The sequence below is a fragment of the Pinus tabuliformis genome, chromosome 3_2 (genome assembly GCF_031772625.1).
Source record: "Pinus tabuliformis cultivar Carrire ecotype Pingquan chromosome 3_2, CPIR1, whole genome shotgun sequence".
In the NCBI taxonomy this organism is placed as follows: Eukaryota; Viridiplantae; Streptophyta; class Pinopsida; order Pinales; family Pinaceae; genus Pinus; species Pinus tabuliformis.
The window spans coordinates 1041496596-1041509981 of NC_142302.1; positions in this window are offsets into that span (position 1 = coordinate 1041496596).

The window sequence follows — 13386 nt, forward strand, 5'->3', positions numbered from 1 at the left end:
CAACTTAATATGTCGATCGTGCCAAGCCTTTTCGCGCTGCTTTTGGACCTGCAGGTGAAATCCAGCCAAAAATCATTCTTCTTCGAGCTCCTCCAAGTGTGCAAGCCTTTCTTCCAGGGCTTCGTGACCCACCATACCTGTAATCGTTGCTATGCGTAGACTAGGCACGATGTATTCCATAGGCATTACAGCTTCCACTCCATAAACAAGCTTAAAAGGTGTATGTCCTATCAGTTTCTTACATGTTGTCCTATAAGCCCATAATACTGCGGGTACGCGTAGGTCCCAATCACTTCGCTGCGCATTACATACTTTGGTTAGTGCGGTCTCTAGTACTTTATTGAATGCTTCTATTGTCCCATTAGCCTATGGGTGATACAGTGTGCTTTTCTGAGATTACCCTGAAATTCTTCTGTCAGCGCGCTGATCGTCTCGTTCAGGAAATGTGTACCGCGATCGCTCATCAAGATCTTTAGACATCTGAATCACCTCAATATGTGTTCAAATAGAAACTTCACGGCTGTCGCGGCCCTGCAATCCTTTACCGGCTGCGCTTCTAAACAACGAGTTAGGTACTCTATCGCAATGATAATATATCTCGCGCCTGTATTTCCTTGAGGTTTGATAGGTCCAACAATGTCGACTGCCCATTTTTCAAAGGGTTGCAATGTCATTTTCAGATTCAAAGGCATCTCGTCCCTCCGCGATGGTTTACCTATTCTTTGACATACATCACAGGCCTTGCAATGTGCTTTTGAATCCTGATGAAGGGTCGGCCACCACAACCCTGTGCAAAGAATCTTATGCACGGGTTTCTCTCCCTGCATAATGACCTCCCACAATGCCCCCATGAGCATCCGCGAGGATATTGATTCGTTCAAACCCAGGTACATACCTCCGCAATATCTCATCATTCCCCATCTTATATAGGTGCCCCACAATGACAGAGAAATCTGTCGCGCGCACCACTACTTCCTTCTTCTACTGGAGACAAAGCAAAATGTTATATCTTCAAAATGTCCATCCGCTACACACAAAGCAAAGAGCTGTGCATCGGGTAATCCTTCCTCCAGACTAGTAGGTTCATCTCCTGTCTCAATGCGCAACAGGTGATCTGGTCCCGCGTTTAATCGTTCAGGCTTCATAACAACTTCAAAATCATATTCTTTGAATAATAAAAGCCATCTGCATATGCGCCCCCCCAACACATGCTTATTGACCAAGTACTTCAGCACAGAATGATCTGTATACATCTTAAAGTGACCTCCTATCAAGTAGTGTCAATACTTCTAGAGTGCATATACAATAGCCAATCCATCGCGTTCAGTGGTGGAATAGTTCTTTTTTGCTTTAGATAATCTATGACTTGCGAACGCAATAGGGTGATCCAAGCCTTCTCCACCCTCCTATGTTAGTACTTCCCCCAATGCTATACTCGACGCATCAACATGGACATGAAATTCTTTCTTCCAGTTCGGGAAGACCAGAATCGGCACAGTAACCATCTTTTCTTTCAATACATCCAGGTTTTTCTTACAATCATCATTCCAACAGAACGTGACATCCTTTTTCAATAGCTTTTCCATCGGCGTGATGATCTAGGCATAGCTTTTGATGAACTTCCTGTAGTACCTCGTATGCCCTAGAGTAGCGCGCAGCTGTTTCGCACTCCGCGGTGCTTCCAAATTCAAAATCACCGTGATTTTTGCGAGGTCTACCATCAGCCCTTGTCTACAAACCACATGCCCCAACATGTTCCCAAAAGGAACGAGAAACATACACTTCTTGAGGTTGAGCGCAATTTGGTATCTTCGGCATGTATCCAGCATCAAGCGCAGGTTCGCTACATGGCACCTAACTAGCCCAAATATAGTCTAGTCGTCAAAATAGACCTCCAAGAACTTATGAATATATTCCCTTAATGTTGAAAAAACTACGCGCGAAAAGATAGTAGGGGAATTCTTCAATCCAAATGGCATGACAGTATATTGAAAGCAACCCCACTCAGTCGTGAAGGTGGTCTTGCTCCTATCCTCCAACACAATTTTGATTTGGTGGTACCCTGAGAACCCATCAGTGAAAGAATATGCTTCCTGACCGCCTACATTTTCCAACACCTCATTTACGAATGGAGTTGGGAATGGATCATGTACACACACGTCATTCAATTTTCTGAGATCCACGTAGATTCTTATTTCTTCGAACTACTTCTTCTCTTGTACCACAATCTAGCTTACCCAATCAGATTCCTCCACAGGCTCAATGATCTCTGCCACAAGAATCTTGTCTAGCTCTACATGGACCTTCTCCTTGTATTTTGGATATAAGCGATACGGCCTCTACTTAACTGGCTTCGCGTTGGGTTTTAACGTGATCTTCATTACCCCTAAATCTCTGATTATTCCCTTCAAATTCGTAAACTTGGTCGGGAATAAGTCCTGATATTCACAGAGTAATTCAACGACCTTATCCACCGTCGGGTCATCCCAATAGTCTCCAATCTTCACAATTTTAGGTTCCACCTATATACCAATATTCACCTACTTAGTCTTCACCAGTGCAGTTATGTCAGGGTTCTCAATCTGTGGTCCCTGAACCTCGCCGTGGCTTCCGTCTCTGGAATGTTAACTTTCCATGGATCTTCATCTTCTTCTTCAGTAGCTGCATTATAAAATTCTAGCACGCAACTCAGCTGAGTAGCCCATTCAGGCTGAATCGATTCTACCGGCTCCTATGGTATCCTAAAGATGGCTACTTTTACCTCCTGTAGCGCTTCATCAATACTATCCCACTCATCCTCAAAACTGAAGGTCATCATGAACCCTTCGCGCAAAACATCCCATTCACCTGTCCCATGGTGGAGCTCTGTTTCTATATACTAGTTCATTGTTATAACATCCAAGGTATGACAGAACAGGTGTACCCACTCAGGTTGTGGCTTTTCCCCATAGGCCTACGTCCATTTGGCCAGATGTGTGCGTGAATCATCTTGCCCATGGTACTTATCTGTCAGTCGCACACTAGGCTTCCCAAATCGTAAGTGCATCATTCCCCTACACTCGAGCCAATCGTCAAAGCTCCCTTTGTGCGTATCCACCACCTTGGGGGCATAGAGTGCAGTACCCAGTCCAAGGCCTAGAAGCGTTGCTTTCCTGGCACCTCCCTTTCAAATTTATTCAAGAAAGTGTCTACCTCACTTAGACCATCATAAGTAGGCAGGTCTCTTACATTTGTCGATATGCAGCGCAGCGACCTTGTCATCATATTGCAATTCAGTGTAGTTACCTCATGTAATCGATTATGCCATCACTCTGTTTCCTCATCCGAATCAGAAGTACAGGAGCTTTCGCACTCCCAAGAAATCCACCCATCTGCAGTGGGATTCACCCAGTCCTAGTTTTGTGTTGTTATCTTAATAGATGTAATCCAAATCATCATCACTTTCATAGCTGCGCACCGGTTCTGTATAGCGCGATCCTTCAGCAGGGTCCAAGGGTATAATTATGCGTAGTGACTTCTTTTCAAAAATAATTTTTCATTTTTTTAGATTAATCACCCCGTTCATGTCAGTGGCCCAATCAATTCCCAAGAGTGTGGGATAGGGATTGTTGTCATCAACAATCTCTATCACTTCAAAGTCTGCTAGTGTGCTCGCTCCCTCAATATTCATGGTTATTCCCTGAAATCACCCCATGGGTATTATTTTTTGTTGGTTTACCATTCGCAGCTGAATAGGAGATCACTATAGCGTTGGTCTCCCCATTCACTCCCATGTCTGCTTCGACAAAACATTCACATCCAATCCTAAATCCAAGATAACTTGATCCAACTCATATTCTCTGATCTGCGCGGTTAGTCTCATTTCTCTTCCCGTTCTTATCTTGTGTTTTCTGATCTTCCTGCCTACGCGCGGTTCTCCTGGCGCAGTCCGAGCACATTTGTTAATGAGTTCCTGTAACCCTTTCACTGCCTTACTATCACGTAATAGCTTCATACATTCTTCCAGGAACAATGTGAGCATAGACAGGTCCATCTCCAGCTCCGGTTTATCTTTGTTTCCTAAAGTGGAGGCATCAGCGAAGCTCTTCTTAGCTTCCATGAAGGTTTCCCGAGTGCACTCCAAATCAAACTCTGCTTCTTTCGTTAGAGCTTTGTGAACCCAAGTACTATCTTCTGGTTGTTTTCCTTTTTCATCTCCCTTCATGATTCCACTTCGGAGCACAATGTTGACATTTAGATCTTCCTCGCACGGCTCAGACCTCATCATCTGCAGGTTCTGAGTCGGGGGAGGTGGTAGCGCTCCTTTGTCGCGTATCCTAGCTATCAATGTAGGACAATCTTTTGTCTCATGATCAAACAAGTTGCAATACAAACACGACAGGCGCGTTGGATTCATACAATCGTGGGCATAATGTCCTGGCCCTCTGTAATTGTAGCTTATCAACTGTCCGCGACTTCTTCCAGGTCCTCCTCCGCCTCAACCTTGTCTATGCCCCTGAAATCCTGTTCACGCCATTCCTACATTTTGGTCAAGGGGTCGCGTTTCAGCCTGAACTCTGTAGGTGGGAGTTCTATCCATCATTAACTCATAGCTTCTACAAGTACGCTCATCGTGTCCCACTGGCCTACAAAAGTTGCAGAACAACTGTTGTGAATTTTTCATATACTTCTATAACAAATGGCAGTTTTTTGTGACATGTTTTCCAGCGATTTGAAAAATTGCACACCACAAAGAAGGTGTTGCGATAGGTCCTGCTTGTGCTTCTGGCCTTAACAACATTGGTCCTCCTCCTGCGAGCTAATTTGTGAAAACTGGGCAGTGGTTCTTATCATGACCCTGACCCTTGCATTTTATGCACCACACCTCTTCACACACTTCTCGTCGAGCTGTCTTGTCCTATTTCAAACTCTGCATCTCAAGGCATAAATTCTTCAGTTGTGCGTGGATCTATTGAACTCCCAAGTTAGGATCCTGCATCAGGGTCTCATGTAGCCTCATCACGATCTCTAAGGCCTCTACCTGAGTCATTAATTTCTACTGCGATAGCGCACTCCTCAGATGTGGTGTTAGCGACGCTACAAACCATTCGCAATGTTGTCCATTCGTCAAATTCATATTAGCTTTGTGAATCGTACATTTCAGCCTCTGTTCCGGCTCCCAAGGAGTCTCGCCTGGTAGCATTGTGATATCTTTGAATCCAATGATTGACTGTGCTTTAGACTTCGGCCTACTAAATTCTTTGTTTAGTGCTACTTGGATATCCGCAATTCTCGCATTTGGATTATCATTGGAGTGCTTAATATACTAGGTCAACGAGCGGTCATGCAGGGCACTAACTAGTGTCGCTTTCTTTATATTGTCATCTATAACTCCTTGCGCTTCCCATACAGCCCTTACCAAGAACTAGAATTGGTTTGGATCCTCATTTCCCAAACCCTTGAACACAAGAAACTTCACTGTGCTTGCCATATAGAATCACAGTGGTGGTGGAGGTGGTACGAGTGAAGATGGAGGTGATGGTGGTGAAGCTGGTGGCGGTGTGGGTGGAGGTGGTATTCTCGGAATTCTTTGCCTTATCAAATGGATCACACTTCGTGGTGAGACCTTCACGAGCTCTTCCTCATCCCCTCGTGGAGGTGAAATCAAGGGGCTAGTTTTAGGTCCCTTACTTCCTTCGTTCCTGTAAGCTTTTCCACTACGCGTAGCCCCAAACATCAAGGTGACTGCATAACCCTCTTTTCACACAATAGAATTTTAATCCAAGTATTCAAAGACTTTATGTACTTACCTTGTGGTCCCTTGAGAAAGCATCGCTCCGCCTCACTGTAGCTAACTGAGGTGTCAACCACGAACTCAGTAATGAATCCCCCTATAATACGATTGATTCAATGATAAACGACGCACACGATCTTATCCTCCAATGCTTCCAATCTTCTCACTAACTCTAGGGTCCACACAATAGGCTTGTCAAGTTTCCACCTTCCTTGGCTATCTACTAGCTTTGCGATCCACTTATATAGCTTAGTGGGGAAAAGACGCGAAGAAGATTTCATGGATCTCTGTGTACAAGTAGCAGTCTAACCACTTTTATTTTGTCAGTCGCAGATTCCTGTTCTCCTGCGCCGTGAACTCGTGAATTCTTCTATCCAACTAGCCTTTAATTTCCTTCTTAGTTGGATTCCAATGATACGACATCAGACATCTCTATGCAGATTCCAGTCCCGACAATTAAACATTTTTTGGCTTGAGGGGGGCCTGACCCAAGTTCAGAGTTAATTAGCCAAACAAATCCCTACACTATTGGCCCTTTTAGCATCAGCCCACGGAGCGCGGACTGAAGTCTCACGTGAAGCAGTATGGGGGGATGCTGGAACCAAGTTTCCACACCCTTGAGATGTCTGAGGTGTCGATTTAGTCCAACTGTGCCTACCTTTGTGCAGGTCACTTCACACACTATCCTAACCTTTAATACCTTTGCGACCTGTTATAATCGCCTTTCATGCAGCCCTAACCAGGGGCTGAGATGATTTCACGCTGCTATTGCAGCATCCTATGTTATTTCCCCAACTTACACTGTGTATCTTACTTATCTTCTTAAAGTTCTTAGTTAACTTCGCATAAACAGATATTCTATCTTGTATTCACTTATTCGACACATTCTTACATATTTGCGCATCATATAAGAATTAAAAGTGCAATGTATATTCAATGTAACAGATGCATAAAACAGGAAATAAATACGCATAATGGATATGAAACTTCTCTTTATTAATACTTCCAACTGTTACAAACTCGACTCGCCCTACGCACTCAGCTGCAGGGGTCCGCGCACTCAGTTGCAGACTACTAGGCCTTTGCGCACTCAACTGCAGAGCCTTCTCCTACTCTACGACCCAACTCTAGACTTTACACTTTAACTACGACTCAACTCTTCATCCTTATTATTCCATGATCTTGACTTCTTTTAACTCCTTAGAGCCTCACTCTATTTATACAATCCCATGGTCTGCGGACCATGGGTAGATCTCTATAGCCGACATTACATTACAAAATTGAGGGCAGACAACCCTATGACTCTTTTACAAACTACGCACTCCTCGCCCACAAAATGTGGAGTCTTTACATTGGGGTTACAACTTTTGACCAAAATTTGGGCTCTAAGCCCCAAAACTTCCCTTGGGGGATCCTGTGCCCAACATAAATATTAGCAAATTAGATATAAATAAAACCTCAAAAAAATTGATAAAAACTTTCTAAAACTACTTTCATTTTCTGTTAGGATATTCCGACACATAGGAAATAGTTAAGTATAACTTGGTTTAGTGTAGAGTTAGGTAAAGTGTGTTTCTATACTATGTATTTTTGTAACTTGCAATTCGATGGTCACGATATGTTCTAGACATGAAGTGATTCGATGGTTCATTCTCTCCTCGGTATTACTGACACTTGATCTGTGGCTTAACACCTGATTGGTTCGTGATCTCTATTTAAAGAGCATGGAGGGTCATTTGTAGGGTGACCGTTCATGAGAGGAGCTTATGTAAATTTTATTTCTTTTATTAATAAATTTCCTGAAGTGGTCACGTTGGCCCAGGCCGTGGACTGTTTCCCTCTTTGAGAGTTTTAACCACGTCAACAATATTGGTGTATTGATTTGTGATCTGTTTGTGAGCGATGTCCTTTGGTGTTATATTTGAGGAACTTACCTTGTAAATTCCTACATGGTATTGGAGCTATTTGAAGGTCGCATTTGTTGGTGACCCAAATCTTAAGTCGGTACAACTACATCCGACTGGCGTTTCCTAGATCTATTGTTTCTAACTGCTTTTGGGTCGAGAGGACTACTCTATTGCGTTAGGAGCATCTGTTCTAGTGAGGAACCCCTTTCGTTTCACGCGAAAAGGTTTCTGGTAGCCCTAGCTACGTTATTTTTAAGATCTGGAGGTATACAGTCTTTATTTGCAATTATAGTTATTCATCTCTCTGTTTATTTCAGTGTATTTAGTTCTCTGTTTTTCATTACCATATCTATATCTTTCATTTCTGTGTATGCTCTTTGCCCCGTGAATTTGTGCAATCTGGGCAAATCAGAAACAAAAGGGAAGGATTTTTCTCATGTGTATGGTCTTTTCCACCCCACCTTAGTGTGATCTCGAAAAATCCAGAACATTGTGGAAAATATTTAGTTTCTGGAGAAATCTAACTTCAAGCCATAAGATTTGGTTTTTCTTGCATGTCTGTGTTGGGTTGTGTGGTTTTTTGTTTTGTAGGAAAAAAGGGTTTTTTTCAAGTAAGAACGCACTCGAAAGCTTCAATAACTAAAAAAAAAACCTTCTTTTTCAAAATTACTAACCTTTTAAACTAGCTCACTTGGTCCAAAGTTACTTTATGAGAATAGAGGTCTTGGGTTCAAGTCTTTCTTTTTGTTGAGTTACTTTTTCAAAAAGCAAATGTAACTTATGTTTTAAAGTTACTTTATGTAAAAGTGTTCTCACCCATTATAAAAAGTGAGTCACTTATAATTCTAAACTCTATTTACCTTTCATTTAAGTTACAATTTAGTGGTAGCTCATAAAGTACCATTGTAAAAGTGACTTTCACTTATTTATAAAAGTGGGTCACATATTTTTTTTAAATGAGCTAATTAGATTAAGCCTGGAAAGGGGGGGGGGGGTGAGGTGGGGAATTTTTTTTTAAATATAACATTATCATTCACTTCCGCACATTCACGTACTTCGCCGGCATCTTCAACAACTTTTCTTCAAAAAAACCATAACTTCTTCATCTAGAAGCCGTTTTCAGAGCCGTTTTTTTTAACCGACCTAATTTTTCGAGATATTTCCATTGGAAAACTTAGTTTCAGAATCTATAGCTTCATTTTCTATTAAAATGGAATTCTATGCAAAGTAAATCTTGACAGCACCAACTACTTCCAATGGCATGGTTATCCTACATTGTGGATTTACTTAGAAGTAAAGGTCTTTATAGAATAACCTCATGCCAAGAATATAAACTTAAAGATGAAGATAAGGCAGCCAAATGGGAAAATAGGCAAGATCAAGCATGTGGGTTAATAGGGATGTCTATTTCTCCATACCTTAGATTCCATATCGTGGAACTTGATACCCCTAAATGAAGCAATGAAACAACTCAATAAAGTTTTTGGAATTAAAAATGAAATTAGAGTCCATCAACTCGAAAATGAGTTGCTTACGTTGGACCCCAATAATTTTTCTTCCATTGAAGATTTTTTGTCCAAGTTCAAGACCCTTAGACTTCTCTTGGAAGGTGTTAAGGTTAAGAAAGAATATGGTATCCTTATCTATTCCATTCTTACAAAGTTAGGACCAGTCTACTCTGTGTTTGTTTCCACCTTCCATTCTACTAGAGAAGCCTTTATTTCTCAAGGACAAGCCTACAAGTCCCCCTCTTTTTATGCCTTTTGTTATTCTTTAATAAGATAACAAGAAAAACTCTTACATCTTGGACTTCTTAATCTTGGAACCTCTTATAAGAAAGAAAGCCTTAGCTACCCAACAGCAACCAAGTTCAATCCTGAGAAGCAGCATCCTGAAAAGAATGGTCCTAAACCAACCAAGGGTCCTAAGCACTTTCAGTTTCAAAATGAAAAATCAATTCAACAAAATGATAAGGCAAACAAAAACAAAGGGAAGAAGACTGATAGACACTACAACTTTGTAATCGAGATGGCCACTTAGAATCCAAATGCTTTGAGAAGATGGATGACTTGGAAGCAGCAATCAAGAAGCATAACATCCATTTGGAGCACTCTTGAACTTCAACTTCATATTCAGGAATCGCACTTTCTGCATGTGGCTGTCAAGTATCTCAGTCTGGTTATGCACTAAATGTATCTTCTTCTTCTCATTCTCATGAGTGGCTCATTGATTCTGGAGCTTCTTATCACATGGCCAAAAACAAAGTCATGTTTTCTTCTTTAAATGATTGTAACACCAAAAATATATATGTTGGTGATGATAGATCCCTTAGTTTTGTAGGGACTGGAACTATTCATCTAGACAATGGTTAATTGTTGGGCATGGAATCCCCCCAAGGCATGTTTTGGGGCTCAAAGCCCAAGTTTTGACCGAATCTTGATGTAAAGCTCCGCGAATTGTGGGCACAAGGCACGAAAGTATGATAGAGTCACAGGGTTGTCCACCCTAGTTTTGTAATGTAATGTCAGCTGGATAGACCTACCCATGGTCCGTGGACCATGGGATTGTATAAATAGAGTGAGGCTCTAAGTGTAAAAGAAGGAGAAGAAATAAGTAGGAAAAAGTCTAAGTGATTAAGTCAAAAGTTGAAGTGTGTCTTTGGGTCATAGAGTAGGATAAGGCTCTGCAGCTGAGTGCGTAGAGGCCTAGTAGTCCGTAGCTGAGTGCACGGACCCTTGCAGTTGAGTGCGCAAGGCAAAGTCGAGTCTGTAACCGAGGAAGGAATTAATAAATAGAAGTTTTTTTATAATTTTGTGTATCTGTTCTTGGGTTAATGAATGATTGATATAATTTACAAATATATTGTTTATTTACTAGGCGCACCTATATGAATCGTTCATATTGGTAAGAATAACTTAAAGCACTCAAGTAGGAAAAGCTAATTAACTAACGTTGGAATACCAGTGAGGTCTTGGGTAATAACATAGAGAGTGACGTTCAACCCCTGGGTAGGGTTACGCGAAGGCCGCATATCAGACTGCGAAGTACGGGAAAGTGCGCAAAGAAACCTGCACGCAAAGTCAAACCGCAAACCAATTGAACTCCTCAGACATCTCCAGGGTGCAGAAACCTGGTTCTATCACCCTCTCATACTACTTCGGGTGAGACCTCAGTTCGCGCTCCGAGGACTGTTGCCGAAAGGGCCAGTAGTACTAGGATTTGTTTGGCTAACTTAACTCTGAACTTGGGTCAGACCCCAATAAGCCAACATCAATTTAATGATGTATTATGTGTTCCTACCTTATCTTGCAACCTTCTATCTGTATATCAGATAACTCATTTAGGTGAAGGTAAAACCATTGAATTTTCACCTCATGATGTTGTAATTAAGGACCTCAGAGATCCTAGAGAGATTTTAGCTACTGGAATTGTTGATGATTCTACAAGTCTATATAAGTTTAACAACTTTGGGTCATCAACTCTTCCCTCGATATTTTTTGTTCTTTGGTCACTTAAACTATCACTCCCTTCAAAATCTATGTAAAGAAAATATGGTGACAGGTCTTCCTTTGGTATCTTGCAGAGATGGTGTTTGTTCTGGATGTGTACTCGAAAAACATCATCATGATAGTTTTGAAAAATGTGCTTCTTGACATGCCTCAGCCCCTTTACAGCTTGTGCATAGTGATTTATGTGGTCCACTTCCAATTGTTTCATTCTCAAGCTACAAGTATTTCTTAACTTTCATCGATGATTTCTCCAGACGCACTTGGGTATACTTCTTAAAACTCAAAAGTGAAGTATTTAACATGTTCTTGGCCTTTAAGGCCTTTGTTGAGAAACAATCTGGACATCAAATTCTTAAGCTAAGATCTGATAATGGCAGAGAATATGTTAACAACAAATTCATCAACTTTTGCACTGAGCATGGAATTCAAATGCAACATAGTGTTCCATATACTCCACAACAAAATGGTGTAGCTGAAAGGAAGAATCACACCTTAAAGGAAATGGCTAATTGTATGCCTGAACCTAAAGGACTTAGTCCTAGCAATTAACTGTGCAAATTACATAGTAAATTGCACTCCTACTAAGGTTTTAAAGAATATCACTCCAGAAGAAGCATGAAGCTCAATTAAACCATATGTAAGTCGCTTTTGTGTTTTTGGAAGTGAAGCATGGGCCCATATTCCCAATGAGAAACATAAAGCCTTAGAACCTAAGAGTGAAAAATGTTTTTTTTTTTTTTTTTTTTTTTTTTTTTTTTTTCAAAGGATATAGACTTCTTTCACCTAAATCCAAAAAAAATTATCATTGGAAGAGATGTAAAGTTTGCTGAAAATATATTGGCCTATGTGCCTAGTTCGGCGGATGTGCCACCTCTCTCTATCCCTTCTACTGCTGAAAATATTTCTTCTTCAGATGATGATAGTGAGGATGAAAATCCTCCCCCACCTTCTCATGATCCTCCTCAACTTCTAAAATGGGTCTGTACTACTCTGGATGCAGCAGGTTCTCTTGTAGGTGATCCTACAAATCAGCGACGTACACATTCTCAGTTCGATAGAGCCTCTTCTTTATTGGCTCAAGCTTCAGCGAATTATGATCCTGACACCTTTGCATAAGCTTCAGGCCATCCATATTGAGACACATCTATGAATGAAGAATATCTTTCATTATTGGCAAATGATACATGGGATCTTGTTCCTCTTCCAAAGGGAAGAAAACTTGTTAGATGTAAATGGGTTTACAGAACCAAGTTTGGACCAGATGGAAAAGTTCATAAACATAAAGCTCGTCTTGTTGCTAATGGATTTTCACAAGTTTAAGGCATTGACTATACTGAAACCTTCTCCCCTATTTCCAAAATGAACTCTATCCACCTTGTTCTTTCCCTTGCTGCCTCTTTCAAATGGGAAGTCCATCAGATGGATGTTAAATTTTCCTTCTTTCATGGGGACTTGCATGAAGAAATATATATGGAACAACCCCCTAGATTTATACAAATAGACTCCAACCTTGTATGTTAGCTTAAGAAATCCCTTTATGGTCTCAAGCAAGCCCCTCAAGCTTGGTATGCCAAAATGGATAGCTTTCTTTTAGATATTGGCTTTTCTAGGTGTCATTCTGACAATAATATCTACACCAAGAAAGTGGGTAAGTCTCTTATCATTCTTGTTCTTTATGTTGATGATCTTATCCTTACTGGTAGTGATCCCAACCTTATAAACCATGTGAAGTCTAGCCTTAAAAAGCAGTTTGAAATGACAGACTTAGGACACTTGCATTATTTTCTTGGTCTTCAAGTTTTACAATCCAAGGAAGGTATTTCCCTTTCCCAATCCAAGTATGCCTGTGATCTTCTACGCCACTTTCACATGGAAGATTGTAAGCCAGCCCCTTCTCCCTTTTAGTTTGGAGCCAAACTTTGAGTCACTTGTACTTCCCCTGAAGTTGATGCTACCTTATACCGTCAGTTGGTAGGAAAACTTTTGTATCTAACCCATACTCGTCCTGACCTTTCCTTTGATGTTGTCCTTATTACTCGGTTTATGAAAAACCCACATGAAAGTCATTGGAAATCAGCTAAAATAATACTTCATTATGTTCGAGTTACATTTCAGTTTGGGATTCATTATAGTGCAGAAGCATCTCCTCTATTGGTTGGTTTCACTGATTCCGATTGGGCTGGTGACCCTGAAGATC